Source organism: Denticeps clupeoides, chromosome 20 (genome assembly GCF_900700375.1).
Source record: "Denticeps clupeoides chromosome 20, fDenClu1.1, whole genome shotgun sequence".
In the NCBI taxonomy this organism is placed as follows: domain Eukaryota; kingdom Metazoa; phylum Chordata; class Actinopteri; order Clupeiformes; family Denticipitidae; genus Denticeps; species Denticeps clupeoides.
Genome location: NC_041726.1, coordinates 3,003,926 through 3,028,480, shown reverse-complemented (window position 1 = coordinate 3,028,480; position 24,555 = coordinate 3,003,926). Strand labels below are relative to the sequence as shown.

Here is a 24,555-nt window from a genome sequence, read left to right as displayed (position 1 = left end):
ATGCTCTGTACATGCCAGCAATCTCGTTTTTTTCCTCCAATGCTGTTCCAGTATTTTTGTCCTCTAATAAATGGAGGATCACCTAGACAAAACGCTGTAAATGTTTTTTTATGTTTTTAATTTCTAGTATTGCATAATTTAATTACTTACTTTTATGATATGAGTGCTTCCCAGTACCTAATCATTCATATATATGTGGTAATTTTGCACTGTACTTTGTACTTTTATGGTGCAATCTTCTAGCTATGGCTAATTTAGTCAAAAAACATAATAAAATATAAAGCAATAAATACGTTTTAGTCTCTGACCATAGCCAAAATGAAAAAAAAAAAACTTTGTTACTTGTTTATTACGTTTTGATGTATTTGAAGCATTTTTTTGCTTGCAACCAACACTTGCAATTAAGGGTCAGCGGTGGCCTAGCGGTTAAGGAAGCGGCCCCGTAATCAGAAGGTTCCCAATCTGCCAAGCTGCCACTGAGCAAAGCACCGTCCCCACACATTGCTCCCCAGGCGCCTGTCATGGCTGCCCACTGCTCACTCAGGGTGATGGGTTAAATGCAGAGGACAAATTTCACTGTGTGCACCGTGTGCTGTGCTGCTGTGTATCACTGCATGTAACAATCACTTCACTTCACCTTTATTTTTTATCTTTTGACAGTGCCATTCATTGGAAATCAGATTTTTATAACAAGCTGGTGATGAATCATTGAAAAACAAACCAAAAACATGTTGGTATGAATTCAAATCATCTTTACTGGCCAATGGCTGTGTGCACTGTGCAGCGTACTGTGGTAAATCCATTAATACTAATGGCATTATTATTTAGGCAAAAAAAAAAGTAAAAAAAAAGTTTTGACAGAAACATCATGGCAGGTTGCCAAAACGAACGGCCGCTCCAGGCCATTGGCAAATTTCAAATGCGCAGACTTCTGCAGATGCCCGGGGGTCTACTGGCACAGGACAGAAGACCATCAGAACAAAACTCGGCCCAACATGGCAGCAGCTGCAGGGAGTGGCTCTGGAAATAAAGTCCGGTGGGTTAAAAAGTGGCAGCTCTCAGGATGTGGCTTCGTAAAAGTTGAGCTATTTTTGACGCTGCTAGACAATTCTAAAAGACTGGTTTTATTTACTTATTTTATATATTATATATTATGAATATATAAAACATGCTGGATGTTGCTGTAATGTCAAGACTTGGAAAGGACGTTCTTAAATTGGTTCGGATAAAATTTTAAATATACATATTCATAACTATGATCAACTGGGCTTGTTCTACATATTTCTAGCGTTATGAGGATCTCGTGACTCAGGGTCACTTGCCAAGCGCCTATTCGAAATGCAATAAACGGCAGATACAGGCATATAATGGTTATAATGGCGTCCGCAGCCTGGTTAATTGCAGTGGCGCAGTCCCACAGCAGTGACAGGCTCCGATTGCGCCGAGATCAAGCCGCTCGACTCGCATCTCTTGGGCCTACTCCGTCCAAGGGGGCCCCGCTCAAGTCCGCAGAGCTGACAGTTATGTCTTCATTTTTGGGGGGGAGAAGTCGGTCCCCTCGAATGGAGAGCAACAGCTGGCTAATGTCAACAACCGCGGTTAACTCCGGTCTGCTCCGACATGGATGCCGCTTCCTTCCTGTCTTCCTTTCTTTTTTTTCCTATCTTTTAAATAAAGTCGCGTCTGTCTTTGATGCGTCTGCGGAGGAAATTGGGTTTCAGCATGCCTCGGTGTCCTCAGGCAACAGGCAGCTGCTACTCTGCTGCCGCACAGTTGCCCGCTCGCCAGGTGTCGCGCGCCTCCGATCTTACATTACGCCGCTCTGCCATGCCTTATTAGAGTAAGTTACGGCATGGGGCTTATTTCGCTTAAGCCCACGTAACGCTTAATAGTGTAACTGCCGTTGCAAAATAAGAGATTTCAGCAGTTCCTGGAAACTGGAAGACCCCCATTTCTGCCCTCGCTCCCTCACAAGATTACATTTTACCACCTTGACACAGAGATGCAATAAATTAAATTACAGTGCAATTGAAAATAAAGATACTGGTTGAAAACATTGCTTGTAAGGGTAGGCAAACAATTTCACATTTCACCCCAAACTCTGGATAACATATTTTGCTCTCAATATGTATGCAAATTGAACTGGAGTTTATGGTAAATGTGCGTTAAAGCAACCACAAGCACAACACACAGCAAGGCACACGTGGATATATGGCTTTGGATGACCAATACATAAATTAGGCTCTTAACGTCAAAAGCTTTTTTTTTTTTTTAAAGAAAAAGAAAAGGACAAATATTTCCAAAAATGTGAAAAAAAGTGATTTGTTGCTAAAAATTTGCTATACGTCAAATGAAAAATTAAGATATATATGAACACATGCAAGGCTCTAGAAACAAATCAGCATATGAGTCTCAGTTAAATTAAAAAAAGCATTAGATCAACTTCAGAACAGCTGAACTTAATTTAGATGTGTAAATGTGCATTGGTTTTTGCTGTAATTATACATTAAAGAAGAACAAAAATTCATAATAAATAAAAAGTGTCCCTGGAATGACAACATCAAAGGACAACATTTTAAACCACAATTTCCTTAAATAAAGCTTCTGTACCGTGGTACTTTATCTAAGCAGCCATTTAACGTGTACAGTGCAGATAAAATCTGTTCTTGGGACACTTTTCAACTTCGGAAAATAAGGAGATCAGTCTTTTGGCTGTTCGCTTCGGAGGAGATGCTTACCTTGGTAATGGGCACTAAAGCCTTTATATCGATGGTTGCTGTCAGTTACAAAGTGTAGCCTCAGCCAGTTCTTGTTGCTGACAATAGGCGATGGGACGTTCATCCCGGATAACCTGGCGGAAACAGAAAGGCAACATCAGTCGGCTGTAACAACACGCCGGGCTTTGGCAATTACAGCCAATCAACTCTTCAGGCCCTTCAGAGGGACGACAACAACAACAACAAAAAAACTACACAGTTAGAGCTAACAGGCTTTCTGTTCGGAATACGGATCGCAATTTGTTCAATAAATTACTCAATTTAAACCACAATGTTTTTCATTCCCGCCCTCTGAACGATAACATTTCTCATAGCCGTGATCTCCCTGTCCCCAAATTCATCTCCATCCTTAGGCTTAAAAACCCACCAGACATCCATCTAGACCTCCCACCCATACGTCACTGGCCTGGTTCTCTCTACCAACAGAATCCGATAAGCTACATCCATCACGGGCCCTGGTGTGCACTCACGGAACAGTTCATGAATGCAAGGATCACTCTTACATGTAGGGAAGGCAGAAGAAACGGAGGACAAAGAATGTTTTGAATGATTTAAAAAAAATCCAGGAATTTTTGCATTTCAACACTGCACGTAATACGTTGCACATGTGACATATTGGCAGTAACATATTTAAAATGTCCAAAATGAGGAACCATAATGGCCATCAAACCGAAAGGGTTCGATTCTTAGTTGCTCTTCCCCAAGATGTCAATAACTAGACCTTTCTGGATTCAGTCTACGTTTTCCAAAAAAGCTAAAGAAGTGACATTTTTTACTATAGTGCTTTAAAAATAAAGCTCAAAAATGACTGCATGTAAAAATTAATGGTTTGCTTGAGTGTCCCTTTAATGTAAAATAATCTCATTCAATCTAAGATTAGGTTTATGAACTACAGAGTGTCGAAGTGACAGGAGAAAGTTCTGGAAGGTTGAGCGCGAGTGTTTTTCCCGAGCGGCCGCACATCATGTGACACTAAGGCCGAGCGCAGAGGTCAAGCTGTTCATCTACCCCATCTTCCTCCCCCTACCCCGCCCCTGACATACCCTCTCCCTGATCTCCGCTCCTGCCCGGGCCTTTATTGATGACTGACGGGATGTGTCATTAAAGGACATGGTCACATGAATCATTGCTTAATGGCCTTCACAAGCTGGAGCGGTGCCATATCATTACCGTTATCACACCAGCCCGAGACAGGGCCCCTTCGGCACACGTCACTTTGCCGCCCTCCTGCTCTCTCTCTCTCTCTCTCTCTCTCTCTCTCTCTCTCTCGCTCCCTTCCGCTCTCCATCGCTCTGGCTGTCCAGCTCCAGGCTGCAGATGATACAGATGGAGGCCCCATACAGCCTCGCACCTCCAGCCAACATTTACGGTGTAGCTGTCGAAACGTCACAGATCTGGTGTTTCCGTGACCTTGACAACGAGCCATGCTGCCGTGGCAGATGCATTTGAATATTAATTTGCTTTGGCCGCCTCCGTGACACACGAGTCAAAAGTGAAACTGCGCCTCAAAAGCGAAACTTGTGAAATTTTCACTGAAATCCATGTTAGTCTTACAGCCGAGCTATCGCCTTCTAAATTGTTAGTGAAGCTTTCGCCTCACAGCCAGACTGAAAAAAAAAAAAAAAAATCCATAAACTGTATGCATGTACAGCATAAATAAATCAGAGTCTGCTGACATAAATGCATTCGTGTTTACCTCATGGGCATGTTATGTTCATTTAAAACCATATATATTGGTTTTATGTATGAGCTTTCAAGAAAAGACTTTCCAGAAATGAGTGCATAAAGTTTACATATTTTTTATGATGCTAATGCAAACTGCACAATACTGAGCAATACATTAAATCTTAGGACACTGTGATTGGAGGAGGCATTTTCTTTGAACTGTATTGACTGGGGTGGTTTGTAAATGCCCAAAGGACAGCTCTGCAGTCAGAAGGGGGGGTCGGTAGTACAGGGGATACGTTTGGGTAACCCACTGGTTGAATCCTCCCACAACAACTAACAAGCTTTTCTTTTATACCCAGTCATGTTACTGGCCTGCTGTCAATTATTAATCTACTTAGTTTCAAAATGGATGCCCGGTTATTAATATTTCCAGCCTTTTGTTGCCCTGGCTCAGCTTTATTGAAGCATGTTGCTGCTATCAAATGCAAAATTGGCTAATAGTAAATAGAATTTTTTCTTTATTGACAATGCAATATCAGTTTATGAGTTTTGCAAACAATAGCATTGTGTTCCAACTTTTTTGTAAATGAAACTCTCCTTGGTAGACTGATTGAACTGAAAATGTGCATCAGCGTTCACAGGCTGAACACAGCAAAGGAACCAAAGAACCAAGCTTGTTTTCATCATCACACACCCATCACAAGTCCCAGATCAATGAAGTGGGAACATACGGCTAAAAATAAAATTGGTTTAAAAGCACGCACGCATGCATCTAACCCTCCTGCTTGCAAACGCTGCTTGCCAACGTCCTCGCCCTGCGTTGCTGCGGGGGAACTGATTGGTCAATAAGTCTCTCAGGATGTGAGTGGCGAATAAGCAAATAAATGTAAATGTGTTATTGCAACGTAAAAAGGAAGCCACCATAAATCTATGTCTCTTACATAATGCAGCTGTGACGGAGGCTGCCCATAACTCCTAACATAATCATTATAAGAGGAAACATCTGCTTTACACTGCTACACATAAAGAAATTGCTTCATTTCCTTGCAAATCTACATAAAAAAAATAAATAAATCTCAAAGCGAGATGCAGCAAAAAAGCTCTGGATGTTTCCTGCTCTGTAATATGTGTATGTATGTGTGTTTTTTTTTTTGTTAATTAAATGAGTTGCCGTAGCACTTCCACATCATTTTAAAAGGATCCAGGGCTTTGACAAGTCCCCTCCCTCGCCAACTCTTCACCCTTTGCACTTGGCGCGTGTCCCAGTGCTTACATAAATCACTCTGAAAGCCAGTAAAAAGTTTCATATAGATAAGTGTCATTTAATCAAAGTATCCCGCTACCAAGTGCCTGGCCACCTACACATCTTCAGTGGAAAGATGGTGTCTTTGGGGGATAGCAGCAGAGACGCACAAAGTTAGAGGTCAAAAAATGCAGCTGCAATATGGATCAAAATCAAAAAATAAAATGGCTCTGAATAATAATCAAGCAATAATAAAAAAACCAAGAGGGAATGCTGTAGATCAGCACACCGCTGCTAACAAGCACATTTTTAGCCACAAGCACATTTTTTAAGTCTATTAGTGAGGTATTAACTATTTACTATGCACTATATAACTAATAGGTTTACAGTTATAAAAGGTCACTATGTCAAATTTGACTATTGTCAAATTATGCTGCATTTGCTTGATAGGATTAAAAAGGTGGAATAATAAAGACAAACGTTCATGGGCACGAAAACGGTATCATCCACGGGTTCAACTCATCTTCTTAGCTCTTCCTCTGCTTAGGTAAATGAAGTGCCCGAGGACAGATGCCAGCTCACATCAATAGTTTTATACAAAGAAACTATAATAATCCATGTCACACCCATCATAAGTTTTTAGTAGTATTAGCATAGTAGTATTTAGTATTTTTTTATCATTATTAACACTAATGTTGCCTGGGTGGAGTATGCGGCATCACTGTGCCTCGCCACAGCTTCAGGCTTCAGGCACGAGAGCCCGTTGAAGCACGTCACGCCCTGGAGGGTGGCGACCGTGTCGGGGTGCTGGTATCTCATTACACATGCCAGTCTCAAAGCTTGGCCTTTTCTGAATCTCGTTGCCATTTGCTGAAATGTAAATGATGCAAACAGTGGCCTGAATGAAAACGACGGTGGTGGGGGGGGGGCACGACCAAAGAAAAAAGAGAGAGACAGAGAGAGAGAGAGAGAGAGAGAGATAGAGAGAAAGAGAGAGAGAGACTCTATTCACTGAGGCATTTACGATGAATTTCCTGTCTTGCCAAATTCTAAAAGCCCTTCAAGGCCTCAGAAATAAGTCTGAGGGAATTGATAGTGACACGCCACAGTAATGGTGGCCAGACTGCAAGGCACTACGTGGTAACAATGTGGCCAATTTGTCATCAAGGTATCCAGCCGTGTGCTCTGCAATTCTAATATTTAACTTTACCATGCCTGCCACGGTAGAGTCAACAGCGGGGAGAGAGTCACCCAGAGCATGATGCCGCCTCGGTTATGAAGCGATTGCGCTGACAAAAGAGTCTTTGCAGTCCTGCCTAATACTTGAGAAGACCGTCAGGCAAGCCGTTTGGAATGAAGGAGTCACGCGGCGGAAACGAGTGAGAAACCAACCCCATCAAAGCTAGCAGAAGCCATTTGTTTTCTGTGCTATTGCGATGTGAGTATCAGAATTAAGTGAAAGTCTACGGCGCAGAGTGTAGCGCTGTGTAGATAAAGAATAATTAGATGAAACAAGAAACACAATCTTGTTATAAAGTAAGACAAGTCCATCGTCTGGCCCCGCTATCTTAAGCTCTTTTTTTTTAATAAAAGAACATCGTTAAACATCACCCAATGCTCTGTGTGACAGAAATAACAAAACCAGCAAAGGGGAATTTCGTTAGCCTCTATTCTTTAAAATACTGATAACTACCAAGTGGACGTTTCTAGTTTTATGCATATATGCAAACATTTTTTGTATTCATGCCGATCCCGAGCGGTGCGCTTAGTGTCAGTTTGAAAATAGTGCCCCATAAGCTATTTGGTGGCTTTTGGCAGCGCAGCGATTGGGCACATAATCGTTTTCATACTCAGGAAGTGACACCCATCACTTGGTAGGCGTTAAACCCCACACGTTCGGTTCATTTGCCAAGTTTGCACACCAACGCATTTCAGGAAGCATCCACATGCAAACAAGTGGTTTGAAGAGCCGGTTGTCACCGCCCTCTGAACTCCCTTCCGTTTTCCATGCCAGTCACATCTGCCCTGGATGAATTTTGGCACTGCGGCTTCACGCCAAAAAAAAAAAAAGGTGAGGGGGGGTGAATTATTAGCAAATGACAGCAGTTTGCACGTTCCTTAATCAGTGAATCCGTCTTAATTGCCAGGCGTCTAATTAAGACGGGTGGCAAAGCGCAGCCAAACAGTAATACGCGCGGTGTGGCGCGGGCGCGTTTCACAACTCATTTCTCAAGCGCCGACGTGCACGCGCCGACACCTCATCAGCCTCCTGCAAACCCGCGCACCCAGGGAGGGTGGCGGAGCCCGGCACCAGCTCGCGGCTCGGAGCTCGGGCCGCCGGACGCCTCATCAATCACCGCCCGGGCAAGCCGAGACGGATGGGAGGCCGCTGGGAAGGCGCGCGCGTCTCTCCATCAAACTGATGTTTTGAGAGTAAGTAATCAGTGTTCTCCGCGGTCGCTCCCGAGCATCGCCCCCGCCTTCCTCCAGCATCCCTACTGTAAACAGGCACCCCCCCGCCCCGAAGCGCCGGCCCCGCCCCTGCCCTCTGACAGAACAAGCCACTGTCCTTTCCAATGCACTCTATAGCAGGGGTTATCTTTCGCGGCCGCGGGGGGCGGATGCTGGCACAATGCGAATGTCAGGGTCGTACGGCTGACAAGAAACACAGAAAGCGGGAGAGGATTAAGAGGAAAATCTGTCTGAAGCCAACCTGGCAACACGGTCACAAGCCAAACTGGTTTGTCATTTCCACTATATTATATATGTTTTTTAACAAGTTAAAGGCCAATTAGCATTATCATTATTACCACTGGCAGGTCACGTGTATATTATTGATAATCTCATTACATTGGCACCTGCCAGTGTCAAGGTTTGGAGCAATTTTGACAAAATACCAAATTGAAATTGCAGATCTCTACCTTGTTGGGTTGGGACCTACCAAAACATCTGCCTGCATTTACAGCATTTATCAGACGCCCTTATCCAGAGTGACTTACAATCAGTAGTTACAGGGACAGTCCCTCCCTGGAGACACTCAGGGTTAAGTGTCTTGCTCAGGGACACAATGGTAGTAAGTGGGATTTGAACCTGGGTCTTCTGGTTCATAGGCGAGCGTGTTACCCGCTAGGCTACTACCACCCCATTACTGCCTGTGTTTCCTGATTCAACAGAAGAGCTACTGTAGCTTAAATTGCAGAAAACATTGAAGTTGGTAGGAAGCTGTCAGAGCTCAGAGTGAATTGCAGCTTTTTTGCCATGGGGAGCCCATGTTGACACATGTCCACCACGAACGATGGCCACGTGACTGTCAGAACTGGACCACAGAGCAATGCTAGTACTTGGTCTGATGAATCCCATTGTAGACACGGCACCAGGAGGAGACAATGAGATAATTTGGTCAAATGGGAAACCTTGGGGGCTACATTCATGTGGAAGTGCCATCTACCTGAACATTGCTGCTGTACAATGTACACCGCTTCGTCCCCTGACAACACTGCCCTCATTCAGCAGGATAATATGCCCTGAGACACTGCAAAAAAATCATCCAAGAATGGTTTCAGAAACACAACAATTTCCTCCATATTCTCCAGATGTCAATCCAATGGAGAATCTCTGAAATGTGCTAGAAAAACAAGTATGATCCTTGGAGGCACCGCAAGGACTTGATGGACCTGCTACTGTCAGCTTCCCTTCTGCACACCTTCAGAGGTCTAAAGGAGTCTATGCCGGTGGCAAAAGGTTCCGCGTATGTTTCTTTTTGGTTAATATACTGTGTGCTGCATATTTCAACAGCATAAAGAACAATCCTCTTCACAGTGGGCATCAGTGGCTCTCAGCACGAGCTCTTGTTGATTCATACCTGGCAGTCAGTGGCTGGCTGCATGCTTTTTTTGCATGGAGAATTCAGTCCCAGTGAGATGCTGGCAAACACGCCAAGGCCCCAGTCCAGAGTGCTTGTGAATATAGAGACATAATTCCCTGCATCACATAACACCGCGCAAAATAACATCTTGAAAATGTTCTTTCTCTTAAAGAAGCCGATTTGGACCCGGGCTCATGGGGACACTCCTGTCATATACCCCACATACTTAACAATCTGACCTGAAAACATTCTGGCACACTTCAGGCACATTAATTTGAGGCTAATTAATTTGCATATGCTTGCCACATTTAGCTAGACGCCCACTGGCTACTTCAACACGTAACACGATGTTCAGATTAGACGTCGCTAGTATCACTGAATTCATCTGACTTCAAGGCTTTTATTAATGCAGAGATATGATACATAGCACATCTTTGAAGTCCAAGGTTTTGGATGGTGGACGTTCCTTTATATAAGTTCTTTGTGAAGATAAATTTATTTGGTTGTTTCATATGATTGTGTGCATCACTGATGGGCTCATGTGTTTCAGGAACTCGGGCGCAAATACAATTCTTAACAGTTAAATTTGAGAATTAGCCATTTTTCGAGCATTTGTCTCAAATGAAGTCGTACGTGACAATTGTTCACGGCTTTGCATTATTATTGGAAACACCAAAAAGGTCAGGCTTGAACCCAACCCCCTTCTGAATCCAGTTTCCACATCTGTTCAGACTGGTTCATCATGGTCCACTGAAAGGTCATCCACTCTATACAAATCATATGCCAAGTGCTGGAAGAGCGCCTAATTTATGAACGAATGACTATTACGAAACAATGAATACATGGTCCATAAAAAATATGCATATTCTATTTTGCACACGTTCATACAGAAGATTAGTAGTTGATAGTGGTTGACTTTTGCCTGGCAACATAGCTTTCTTTGTGATTTATGGAAATTGGATGGAGGACAGTGATTCGTGTTCGAAGTTGTGCAGGATGGTGGTAAAAGGGCAGCTTCTACGGTTTGCTACTTGCTGGACATCGGCCTGGAGTTTTTTTTTCCATGAATTATGATGGTTGGACTATGTGGACTACGTTGCTAATTTGCATAATGGATTGTGGATTGCTTGGGACGTTCTTTTCATGACACAATATTTGCTCTTGTGCTGCCCCCTCACTTGGTTTGTTCAATCCAATCGGTTAACCCTGTATTTCCATGTAGCTTCAAGCCAATCTGCTGGGATTGGATTGGATTCCCATTCATGTCATTTCCTTCCATCTTCAGGGAACCGGGGTTACAATCTATTGTTAACCTATTGTTTCCTTAAACCCTATTTGCAATTTTAGAAGGCTCCTCATCCATGAGTCGCTCCATTGTGTGCGATAAGACACCCATCATTTAAATGTATGATAAAAAGTGCATACACAAAAGCCTGGAGTTCTAGAATATCCACAAAAGCATGTAGGTAATGTATTAATACGTATCCACTGGAATTTTTTTATATTGGCATCCTCGACACACTCTAGGTCAGATGGACACTTCAAACATTCTGTTTGGCATTGGACCAGTGTCCCCATTTTCTGAATCAGAAAGATGCAAAGAAAGAGGCAGTGTGGGACACAGGAAAATAAATGGACTCCCCCCAAACCAACTAATGACCTCACAATGCTTTTATCCAGACTCGTTTTTCATCGCAGCACCGCCTTCCAACACCCTAGAAAGCATTTAAATACCCTCCCCTCCATCCCCACGCCCTTTCTTCTTGTTGGTACAGCCAACATTTTACTTGCTTCTGGTTCGCTAGATGTTCGCCAGGCACAGTGCTACAATAAATGTGATTTAGCTCCACATTCAAGCGTTCTCTTTTATAATTTGATTTAGACCAGCTGTTCATGTGTTCATATAAGTCGAATAAAAATTCTGAAATATGGGTGAGTATAACCTTTGGTAAAGAGTATATATTAGGTTCCTTTATCCAGAGGTGTCCAATGTAGACTTTCATGCAGCACTTTATTTTAATGTGTTCACTCTCAAGCACCATTGCTTTGCCCTCAATAGAGAAGCTTATGCACTTTGTAGACTCTTACAGACTTAAACCATGAAAATGTATTTTAAGATCTCTATTTAGGCATTTCATATTTTACTCTGACATTCCCAATCCAAGAACCCAACATATCTGACATGGAGCAGGGGTGGTTTGGGAAATGATTTGTTTGCCGGAGATCTTCATGTGTTCGGTTTGCACGCAAAGGACTTGCTAAATGTGAGCCATGTGGGCCTAGAGAAGAGACTCTTCTTTTGTCACTGCTTAGAACTAAGAGGTACTAATTTTGTGTCTACAATATAAATATGAACACACAAGACAGTGCCAGTCAATGGTTTGGACACTCTTACTCTGTAGTGGTTATGGAGGGAATTTGGAAGAATCTAATTCAAGAAATATATTTACCTTCATGGCTGCTTTGTTCACTGTTGTCGTCTTCATGAGATGCTCATTAACCAGAAAGTTCAGGACTGTTGGAAACCGTCCCCATTGTCTAACTTATGGTGGTGAAGATGAACCACAAGTTTTTTTATTATTGCATATTACCTCACATGTGTCTTCAGTTTTGTTCTACAATGTAAAAAATGCAAGACACATGGTATTGAATGACGCTTTCCCCACTTATAACGCATTTGGTACGCTAGAAGGGGTGATGATATCGGGTAATTTATGCCAGGAAATACCCTCTCCTCTGATCCTCACCCCCTTCTTACTAAAGCCATTCCTCTTTGAAAATGGCCGCAGCATTGAGCTATGCCATGCCCTTGAGCCTTCGTGCGTTTAAAAAATGGCACGTGGGCCTCTGACAGCCAAGCCTGTGTACACCCTGCACTACTCACTCACCGCCCCCTCCACGCGCTGCTCTGTGAAGCTGTTCCACATCAGTGGAGAAGACTTTCGTGGGAACATCCATCCTGGCCGCCGCACAGTGAATAAAGAACAAAGCAAGTGCTGCTTCAAAATGCCGAACTTCCTCAGCAAATGCCTTTCCGTGGCAACGGAGGCCTCCAAAGTTGCCGTTGACTTTCTGACGCTCGAAAAGTAAAGGCATGCCTCATTTCTATTTCCATCTCCCTGCCTAATTTCCACGTGTAAGCATCGAGTGCAGGGGTATTGAGATAAAACGCTAGCAGGTGCAGCGTCGGAAAAATGCTTGCATTGCGCAGAAAATACCCCACTATTCATGTGATTGTACGGGGGAATAAAAAAGCCTAATGATTGCATGTGCTTCATGTTTTTTTTTAAAGCACATGCTTTATTTAGTGTATACTAAAAACCTTTATACAAAGCAACAAAGGTGCAGAAGACGGACTTTTTTTTTTTTTTTTTGCTAAATACGATATTTGGCAACAAGCTGAACAACGTTTGTTTATCTGTGAGACAGACTGAACAAAACTGAGCTATTAACATTTAAATTTACATTTACAGCATTTACCAGACGCCTTTATCCAGAAAGACTCTAACTGTTCGTCGCATCAGCGTGCAGAACTCTGATTTCATGTTGACCAATGTTCATTTGAAGGCAGGGAACACAGACGGGGCCGTGGATTGTCATCCTCCGGCCCCAATGCACGACCGAGAACTACCCGTCCGCTATTGAATCACTGTTTTACATTGAGATCTAGGAGACAACAGCCTTCCCACGCAATCAATAGCCGTACAGGCCTGCCAAACACATCTTAATTCAGGTGGCTTGTTGCTCGGTAGACGGAGGAGCCGCTGCTTGCATTCTTTTTTTCCGCCTTTGCCTCAGCGGCCTGCAGATTTAAGGGATGAGGGTGTCAGCGTCCGCGCATGCTCACCTGCAATATTACTGTCATTCTAAAGCCGTCAGGTGGCAGCAAGCAGCGAAGAGGGGGCACGGCCATCTTACTGCCTCTGAAAGCGTATGAAGAAACATGGCACTTGGCGGGTGCGTGGACGGGAACACAGCGGGTCTGACGAACGCTCCACTTTCACGTTTCCTTACCCGCACATTACCTTACCCGGTTCCGCCATTTTCGGGTGAAATACTGCACATTTGGGATCATTCAACTCTGTAGACCTTCTGAAACAGCACATGTACCTTTGGAAAAAGGGATTATTATTGTTCTTTCCTCCCTCAAAGCATTAAAATTCAACCAGATCTCTATAAACTAATGACAATTTTAGGCCTGTAATAGCTTTTGGTAAAAAGCCCATAGGACACATGGATGTCATTAAATACTGTGAACCAGTACTTTTCATAGATATTTTTAACCTCACTGACAAACTCTGGAGCTCCCACCTGCTTCAAAACCACCATTATGGCCACAACAAAGAAAGTAAAGTGATCTGCCGTAATGACTGACACACCAGCGCCGCGTACCTCCATTACAATACTGTGCTTTGACAGGCTGGTGCTGGAATGCATTAAAGGCATCATCCAAGACATTCTGGACCCCCTCCAGCCTGCCCACTGCCACAACAGGTCCACTACTGCCGCCATATGCTACTCCACACCCTCTGGCTCTCCTGGACAATAGAAGCGCATCCACGCCAGGATATTATTTGAGGATAATAGCATGGAATTCAGCATGGTCATTTCATCCGGGCTGAGGACCAAGCTCCTGAGCACGGGACTTAGCAGATAGAGACTGGAACAGGCTCACTAGCAGGGCCCAGGACAGGCAGGTAACAAAGGTACTGAAATCCCCTCAAATATTTCCTGTTCTCCTGGTTTGACGTTCATCAAATGTGTCCTCATGAGCAAAGATAAAGAACAACCAGCTTGTCGTTCACCCAATCTAGATTGTATAGAATGCAGTTTAGGACCTTATTCAAAGGTCTTTAGACCATTTTCAGTGATGCTGATTGGCCACAGAGACTTACAGGTAAATCAGCATTACTCAACCACTGATAATTTGGGTTTCCTTCCTGGTCCCCTTCCTTGTCCTCAACATCACAAAAAAGACCTCCACAGGCCAAGCTGGTCTCGATTTGGTGAGCTTTGGAGAAGTCTGAGTTTCACACATATACAAAGTGTTCACACATATACAAAGAAAGAAGGTTACTACTCATTATAGAATCATCCAGATTGAAAAATGACAATGACATTGCTACTTTTGCCATCGTATGTCATTTTGTACCCTGTTTCAGTATTGCCCGTGTTAGTGTACAATGTAAAACTTTGTTCACAACTGTACATGTCTGCTGATTTACGTGTAAGTAAATCAATTCTAATTGGTCTGCGTGGCAATAATATTTTGAATCATCGACTCCTATAAATATTCAGATTTCATAGCACATAATCTCAGGTTCATAGCTTCATAATTACAAATTTTACAAATGTTAATAATAATAATGCTACATTCAGCATCAGGGAAGATCGGTTGAATGCTGTCAACTGCTTGGAAACCCAGGATCTTATATAAAACACTTCAAATTCTAGTCACGCAGCATCAGGAATTCAAGCCCTGTCATAAACTTGCCATAAAATATTCATAAAACATTAAACCGAGAGATGAATGGCATGAGACAGCAGTACTGTGAGGATGGAGGCAGAAATAACACAATTACATTTCCATTTAAAATTGGCTGAAAAAGATCTCTTGTCGCTCACGAACAGTGCCCACAGTCAGCAATGTAATGTCCTCAGTCAAACACCGACGCTTATTACAGACCCGCCGAATCCAGCCAAAAGCTATTTAGGCTACGTACCATGGCAACAACAAATGAGTCTTCGCAAAACACCAGCGGTAGCAGAGATTTTCAGACTTCATCTGCATCTCAACAGAGACCTCTGGAGATCGGCCATCCATCACGGAGGGGGGGGGCCTGCCACTATTCCCGAACCAACGGAACTTAACGCTCGTGCATACACAGAGCAACCCCATCAGAAGCGTATTACACTTCCAAGCATAGTCCGAATTGCTTGTCAACGTACGAGACGTAGGGAGGCCTGAACGTGTCTGAACTGCGATGATATATATATCCTCTGGATATACAGGTCATTTGAGGTTTAAGACTTTTTTTACACAGGGCCATCACCAACTGCTTTTAGTTTAAGATTTTGGCTTGATTTTTGCAGGTCTATTTAAATCTGTTCTAATCATCTCAGGACCATGTCCACAACCAAACCAAATATGCAAATAGATTATCAACTCTTTTTATCTGTGGCTCTACAACTCGCAAATATCTTTTATAGAGTTTAAGGACCATTCACTTCTTTTCCTTTTTTACTGGTTAATACAGTGCTGCCCCTAAGGACGTATTCTAAACGTCTGTCAGTCTTATCCCTATTGGATCATTTCAAGACAGGCAGTCAATGCCAGAAGCTCTTCGAAAACAACAACCCTCACCACTATGACCAAAAGCTTTACTCTCAGAAATGGAGAGTAATGGGATGAAGTTCAATGCCAAACTGTTCTTGTAGACTAGAAAAAAATATTTATGAATAGACAATTTGCAAAAGTTCAATTAGAACATTGGTTTATCAGTTGAGTGGTGGGGCAGTGGTAGCCTAGCGGTTAAGGAAGTGGCCCCATAATCAGAAGGTTGCCGTTTCGAATCCCGATCCGCCAAGGTGCCACTGAGTAAAGTACCGTCCTAACACACTGCTCCCCGGGTGCTCACCAAGGGTGATGGTTATAAGCAGAGGTTTCATTTCGTTTCGCTTTTATGGACTTTTTCTTTGCTCTAGAGTACTTCAATTGCTAGTGTTGTACCAGCTGCTATGTGTAGTACAACTCTGACCTCTGTTTTCCCTTGTGTTCTCAAATAGAACGCCTTAAAATCGTCAGGCCCCCCTGGTATCTTCAGCAGAGACATCTTCAAACTCGCATCCAGCGAACTATCTTTGAGTATGGTTTTACCAGCATCCCGCTGAGGTGCTGAGGGCAATGGCTAAACCTCTCTTCAGCCTGATAGATTCTCTTTCTGCATTTCATCTGTGCTCCACTGTACCATCCAGCTCAAAGTCCTACTGAGCCAGGCACAGTCAGAGGCTACTCTATTTAAGTAAAATACAAAAAAAAAAAACACACTTTATTAGCCATTTTAAGTCTCTAGTTTTTTTTTTTTTAGACTTTTGCAGGAACTCTTCCTGCCCTTGAGGCGGCATGAAGACAGACTGAGAGAAGTAGGATTCAAACTGGCGCTGGTGCCAGTTTCTGACTCTGGCAACTTGAGTGCATGGCTGCAGTGGTCACCGGGCAACAGCAGCCGCCATTTCCATTGCTTTGCTTTTAGAGGGTCTCATCACCCCCCCATCACCTCCATCTTCCTCTACGATTCTCTCTCTTTCTTTCTCTTTTGCCGCCCCAGTCGCAACCAGTAACTCACATGTGGCTTCAAATCAAATTCATTCCGCCAGCCGAGCAGCCACTCCTGCCGCTTCTAGGCACAGAAGTAATCAGAGGAACGGAGGCGGCATGCTGATATTATTATTTCAGGAGGGTGGGCTTCTTGCTGGTGGCAACCCGGCACACGTGAAAGAAAAAAATTACTCTGTGTTGCGAATTAAAGTCATTTAGGTCAGAAATAAAAAAAAGTGTTCAAAGCACATATGAAATACATGTGTAAAAAGTATGTATAAAGCATGTACACAACAAAGAATACATATAGCTAGAATTAAAATACAGCCACCAGTTTAAATAAAAAAAAATACTTTTACGATTGTACTTTTTGCATGTAACCCATCACCGTGAAAAGCGCCCGGGGAGCGGTGTGTGGGGACGATACCTTGCCCAGTTGCATCTTTCATTCAAACCCGCAGCCTTCTGATTACGTTTCCTTACCCGCTAGGCCACCACTGATCTTAAAGCAAAGACAAAACTGATGTTTGTATTCTAAATTATGAACAGATTTTTATTTTAAAATGCATATCATTGTCATTCCATGTCCGGCTGAGTTGGGTGGAAACATACACAGTTTGCCTGGAATATCCGGGGGTATCCTGGGGAGTATCCTTGAAGCTGTCACGATTCGGTCCGAAATGGGGTTACTCCGGTCCGGTCGTTTTCACCTGTGTTAAATGTATAAAGCTGCCCTGTTCGTTTCTGTTCGCTGTCAGGTCTTTGAAGTTATGCTCCGTGTTCCCCAGTGTCTACATCTCGGATGTCTCCCCTGTCCTGTGATTCACCATTAAAACCCCGGTTTCGTGATGTCAGGTGAAAGCGTCCTTCATTCCACGTCTTCTCGTCACTCTTCGTCCTCCTCTCCGTGCACCCGCCGCGTCATGCCCACATGGATGTGACAGAAGCGACCCCGTAATCAGAAGATTGCTGGTTCAAATCCTGATCCGCCCAGGGTGCCACTGAGGTGCCACTGAGCAAAGCTCCGTCCCCACCCTCTGCTCGCCGGGCGCCTGTCATGGCTGCCCACTGCTCACCAAGGGTGAGGGTTAAATACAGAGGACACATTTTGCTGTGTCACTGTGCGCCGTGCTGCAGTGTTTCACAATGACAATCACTTTCACTATGTCACTAATAACAGGACACTGCATGGCTACTTACTTCGACTGGTCCGAATCACCCACATCTAATGAGCTACCCTTTGTAGATACCAAGCGGTCATGTCAAACCCAACAGTGCTGCGAAACAGTCCGTGCAAGGTTAAGAGGAATTAAGACAGGTGATCGCCACTGCATTGTTAAGGCAGCATGGGAATGGCAGTCATGTGATCTGGCTCGGCGTGCAAAATGGCACAGGGACTCTGTGCAAAGCCTTTACAGAACAAGAGCCTTGGCATCATCATGCAAATTGATTTGGCAGGTGTGTACGCAGTGTGTGTGTGTGTGTGTGTGTGTGTGTGTGTATGAGAGCAGGTAGGGTAAATACAATCTGGATTTGAGGAGATTAGACCGGATCCCACGAGAGCCTGACAGAAAAGGCACGATGCGGGCGGTGGTGCAAGGGGAGGAGACAATGCTCTGCATTAGTCAAGGGGCCTATTTTCTGAACGGCGGACGTCCTCGCCAGTGTGACCAGCCCTGCAAGGCACCGCTGTCCAACGGCCCTTATCTCCCTCACGGGTGAAAAACAGACAGGCCCCGGCCTCGCCTGCCACCCACACTTTCGCCCTCCCTTCCCGCGCCCAACCGCCGGCAGTGTGTGGCCGTTGATAAATGCCCGCGGCCGTCCATTGAGCGCCACAAGTTTGAGCGCAGCACTTTCCATTTTTCCACCTTCACCGGAGTGGGGACGGGGACGACGTTAATGGAGTTCTATTTAGCTGTGCCAACACTAGCCGGAGTCTGTATGAGTGTGTGCATGTCCGTCCAACCAACATATGCAAAAAGCAAAGATAAAAGAGAGTATGCATCTGTGAGTGTTCGTCATCTGGTGTGCATGCCCGGCCTTTCGCCAGGTCTCAGCGTCTAAGTGTCTCCTTTGTATGAGCGGCATGCATTGAAACTGTGTGTGCGTGTGAGAGAGAGAGAGAGAGAGAGAGAGCGCTGCAAGCTGCAAGATCCATACAGCCCAAGGTCACAGCCGAGTCACTTCCTCTTCTGGATGCTGCATCCATCGAGGTGCAGCAAATTTCCCAGAAGTGCTCCGTCGGGTAGCGTGCCAGCGAAATTGATTGGAACGTGGAATGCATAAGATTACTCACGATGGTTGTTCAATTCGCACGCTCCTCTGTCGTTCTTCAAAGCGTCAGCCAAAAGAAGCTCACAAAAGTGCACAAATACTGCGGAAAAAAGGGCTTCGTAGCCTGTGGGTGTGCGAGAGAATCGCTCTCTAATGGGACGTTTATGGCAGAATCGTCCCAGCAGCAGATGAAAATTTGGCTAAGGCTGGAGGACAAGGCATTCGGCGCATGTGCACTTCAATTCGTTTCCAAAAATGCACTTCAGAAACTCAATTCTCAAGGTAAAAATGTATCGTCATCATCGTAAGTGTGAATATGATTGATGGACAGCTTTTGGACCATTGTCTAACCTAATGGTGGGAGAGGGAAATGCTGCCGTAGCAGATTGACGGGAGAACGACAACGTGGTGGAATTCCCCGTGTCTTTCTTGAGGCTTAAACGTACTTCTTCTTTTTTAATTTAAGCGGCATTGAACTGCTTGGCCTACCGTGAGTTCAGAGCGGAGGAGAGGGGGGCGGAGCCAGCAGCCTGGTGAGCGAGGGGCGGAAGCTCCGCGGGCCAAGTTTTAATAGGCGGCGGAACGCGGAGTGAAAGCCTTCGGCGCGGGTCACCGGTGAAAAAGAGCCTTCGCGGCAGGAAGTTCTCACCTGCCGCAGGACGGGAGCAGCGGGTGTGTGAGGAATTGCTTCCCACTTTTGTTCGCAGGCTTGCACTTAAACTTTCTGCTCGCTTCCAGCTTCACGACGGAAACTCAGGAGCCCTCTCCTCATTTGGAACGATAGACGGAACTAAATCAAGTAACCGGGTGCAGGTGAAGTTAATATGGAGCTGGCAAATGGCACAGGAAAAAAAAAAAAGAGCACCGTGCATATCGTGTGTTGACAGTGTAATTATATATTTCTTTGACTCCAACACTTTTATCTCCGAAAGCATTAATGATAGATACTCAAGCTGGATTCCGCTATCGCGGCTCGGAATGAATTCTGCCTAACAATGATATCTCTTTTCTGCTCCAAACCCTCCGGAGGGTTCACGTCCAAAGCTTTTTTTTTTTTAATTCCTGAGACTAATAGATTTTTTTTTTCAGCCCGGTATGAAGAAAATAGTTCTCAGGAATACCAAATGAGAGCCCGGGGTTCCTCATGACCACAATGGCTTTTTCAGACATATTAGATGAGGGGAATTTTGCGGGCCCATCCCTGCAGGTTGTCAATCTTGACGGGTTTAAGTGAATCATTGGCAATCGGTGGCTGATCGGCTGCTAAATGATACTTGCTTGGACTGTTAGTTACAAAAACTGACACCTGAAGGTTTTGATTCAAAATACTTACTGACCAACCACAAAACCTCAAAATCGGAGGAAAAGTTCTTTTATTTTGCTGGGGTAAAACCTTTGCAATGTGAGTACATTTGCGATGTGTAATTGTTTGTGTATTTTTTGCATTGTATTATTTTAGTCAACCCACCCCTTCCCTTATTTCACTGTGTCATGCCACAATGCCAAAGTGTATTTAATGAGACAATTTTATCAATAGTTCATTCACCAGATAAACACCCCATTCATACAATAAACAGTTTGTGGGGTTGTCCTGTAAAATGCACCCTCACACTGGATACTATGTTGAGGGATAGTGCTCAGTATAAAGTATGCGCATGTGGGCGTTGGACTTCCTCACTGGCCGAGCACAGGTGCTGAGAGCATCGTCCTCAACACAGGAGCTCCACAAGGGTGTGTACTCGGTCCTCTGCTGTACTCCGCCTACACCCAGGACTGTGTGGCCACTCACTGCTCCAACACCATCGCGAAGTTTGCCGATGACACGGTGGTAATTGGGTTTATCTTAAACAATGGTGAGACAGCCTACATGGAAGTAGTGTCAGTGAAGCCTGGCGGGTGGTAGTAGCCTATTTTTCATTTTATTTTATCCTTTATTCTATTTTTTCATTTTATTTAATTCTATAACTAATACTTAACGACACACAGTCAAAATCTTGAATCTTTAATGTTGTGCAGTTTGACTTATGAAGTGCATGGAACAGATCAGCAACATTAAATATTCTTGTATAAAATTATTTATTTATTTATTTTTTATTCAAAGTTACTAAGTTGGGCACTTTTGCCAATGTGCTGCATCAAACTATTATTTTCCTCTATTACCCTAATCAATATATGCTTTGGTCAGAACAGTTCCTTGTTGAGCTGTTTAGACTCTATTAGACTCTATTTCTTAACCAAACAAGTATTAAGTATTATTATTGTTTTTCAAACTCATAAAAAGACTTCAATTCCATCAGTAGATTAGTAAAATGTGAACCGTTTTTCTTTTCAGTGTTAATGGGCCTAACTGCACTTCTATTTTTCTTTACAGACGCTCACGGCTTTGGATGGCCGACTGACATGTCTGTCTAAATGTTACCTTAACGCCGTGCATCCTGCACACATCTCCAATATGAGCTAAGGACGGTCTCTGCGGCCCTTGAAAAAGGATTGCCCTATGGCCTGGCAGCGCTACGATTTTTGCCTCTGGCCCATTTCCGTTGCTGGGCTTTCAATTTACACCCCTCACCTGCACACACACCGACAGAAAGGCATTGCGCCTCCTCCCCTCCAAGTCAAAATGAGGGATTCGGGTGGAGCTGGAGAATATTAAGAGCCATGAGGGAGCATCATGAGCCCTCATTCACATGTCAAAGAGAATGACAGGGCAGTGGGATACGGAGTCCTTTTCATCTCATTCATATCCCTCTCTTCCTACCCCCCCACTCCCTGGCTTCTCTCGCCATTGTGTTTAAGACCTGCGGGTTGAATTCACGTTAAGAGTCGACCTCTAATATTTATAATCCGTGGGGAACGTCTGCAGAACTATGGTAGTAAAACAAATTGAGAAAACGTTGGAACCCCTAAACGTCCATTCTGATTGTAATCCAGGTCGGGCTCTACTGAGGCAATATTTCAGTGTGAGGCAGAAAAAAAGAATCCTCAAGAAAAGACATATTTGGATTTTTGAAATGCAGTGGCACCGTTGTGCTCCCTTCAAAAAAAAAAAAAAAAGCACCCAACTCATTAATCTGACGATGTCCGCTAAATAAGCGATTCCACACCAACCTTTCATGGTACGACCTCACATTAGAGCCAAACCTCAAACGATTCAAAGTTCAAATTGAATCAGTTCCATTGTCAGATGTTTATTTGAGGTGCAGCAGTCAATTAACAGACTAAATCGGGGCTTTGCAGATAAGCAAACGCTTTGCTTGTTTGCCCACTGCGTTATCTTTGGCAAATAAACCCGGTTATCGGACCACGGAAAGACAAATCTGAAAATATACATAAATATGAAGTACATAAATATATAAAGCATTTCTGAGTCAATTGCTACTCCAGCTTTAACGACTCCACGGTCAATTTCATCAGAAAAATTGTTGTCGTTTCACAATGCCTGTGCTTCACTAGGAGCCCTGACTCGAAAATAATCACGACAGACTCTTGTTCAAGTCATCATGAGCCCATATCCAGGCCCATTAACGCCGTATTAGCTCTTAATGTGTCCAATAAAGGAAATGATAACTGCGATACATCACTGAACAATGAATGAGACTTCAATTAACAACAATAAATAATAATTGTGACCCCATCAGGTAACCTTTGTTGCACTGCAGTCTAAAACAATTGTGGAAAAAAATGCATTGCTTTTTTAAAAGAAAAGAAAGAAATGACCTGTTTTCAAATGTTTCTCTTCTTAATGCTGCCCTCTAAATAGCATCAATTTGACACAACTGATAGAACATCAGCAGGAGGTTCTTGCAGATGTTGGTGGAGACCACGGTCTCTTCAGGAATTTGAGTTTAACTCGGCTGCTTCATGTTCAGTCTATTACCCAGCGTCAGCCCCGTGTATCTGTAGGTCATGGACACCTCCACGTTGTCCTTAGCTGAAGGTGGGGCTGGGTCCTCCAGGAACCCTATCACCATCTCTTTGATGTTGGATGACTTCAGGTTTGAATTCTGACATCTGTGAAGTGTAAAATGTGGTGGTGGAGTAGTCTGAGTCTCTTTGCTCTGGCCTCTCAGATGAACAAAGAACAATGTTCATGAAAGGTACTGCGCTCAGATTATAAGGATGGTGGTGATAAGATGGGTAATGCATAGGAAGTCATTTCCTTGTCTTCTTGTAGGAAGTCCTTGGACTAGCTATGGACCCTGCCATACCAAAAAATCCTCAGCTGTGTTGCACCACTAATAATTACAGACAATATGTAATATTATTTATAATAATGACAGCCATTCGGATAGCTGAAGTGCAGAAAGGAGGACATTTTTCAAGATTTTTAATGAAAATGCAAAAGAGACAGGAGAAAAAAGGGAGAACAAAAACCAACCCTAAGGTGTGTGCATGAGGCGACAGGAACTAACATTAACACACAGCTCAGCGCGAGTGACGCAAAAGGTCAGGAATAATGTCCACTTCAACTCTTGAGTGCTGCTTCTTGGTTTTATGGAGTCCTGATTCATTAAGCCTAACTGATGTCATCTGGGATGGATCAGGACTCCACAACTCGAACTAGTGGTTAAGGAATCGGCCCCAGAATCATAAGGTTGCCAGTTCAAGGTGCCACTCTCACACACTTCCCCGGGCGCCTGTCATGGCTGCCCACTGCTCACCAAGGGGGACGGTTAAAAGCAGAGGACACTTCATTTTCATGTGGCAGTGGTGGCCTAGCGGTTAAGGTTGCCGGTTCGAATCCCAATCTGCCAAGGTACCACTGAGGTGCCACTGAGCAAAGCACCGTCCCCACACACTGCTCCCCGGGCGCCTGTCATGGCTGCCCACTGCTCACTCAGGGTGATGGGTTAAATGCAGAGGGCAAATTTCACTGTATGCACCGTGTGCTGTGCTGCTGTGTATCACATGTGACAATCACTTCACTTTCACTTTTTCACAACCAGGCGTATGTGCACCTGTTGTGAAGGCCCCATGGCTCTGGTCCCTAAAAAGGTCAAGTAATTTCTTTCAGACCTCAACCGTTTATAATATATATTTTTTTAATTCACAGTTGATTGGCATCAAATTGCTGGAAATTGTACTGTTTTGTTGTATTGTTCTCTCAGCCACAGATTCGTGCGGCTCTTTGGCTCAACTTAAGCTGCATTTTATAAATAAACTTGAACTCCTCCTTCCTCTTTATCGGCAAACAGACAACAGCCTTGCACAGCGAAAACCACGGGGAATTTGAGCACGAAAAATATGGTGATCATGGCTAACTCGCATCATAAGGCCCCGCATGCAATTTTCACAGTGGTTTCAATGGAGCTGTCGGCTGTAAAGTACAATACCTGACGGCCATGTGAAATGCATTCTTTGAAGGCCGGCCTTTATTTTCTCTCTCTCTCGGCAGCGGTGGGGTATT

The 24,555-nt window shown here is 44.0% G+C and overlaps 1 pseudogene; it reads right to left on the bottom strand.

Moving 5' to 3' along the window:
- Positions 1–24,555, bottom strand: part of LOC114770598 (CUB and sushi domain-containing protein 3-like) — a 272,842-nt pseudogene that overhangs the window by 117,096 nt on the left and 131,191 nt on the right.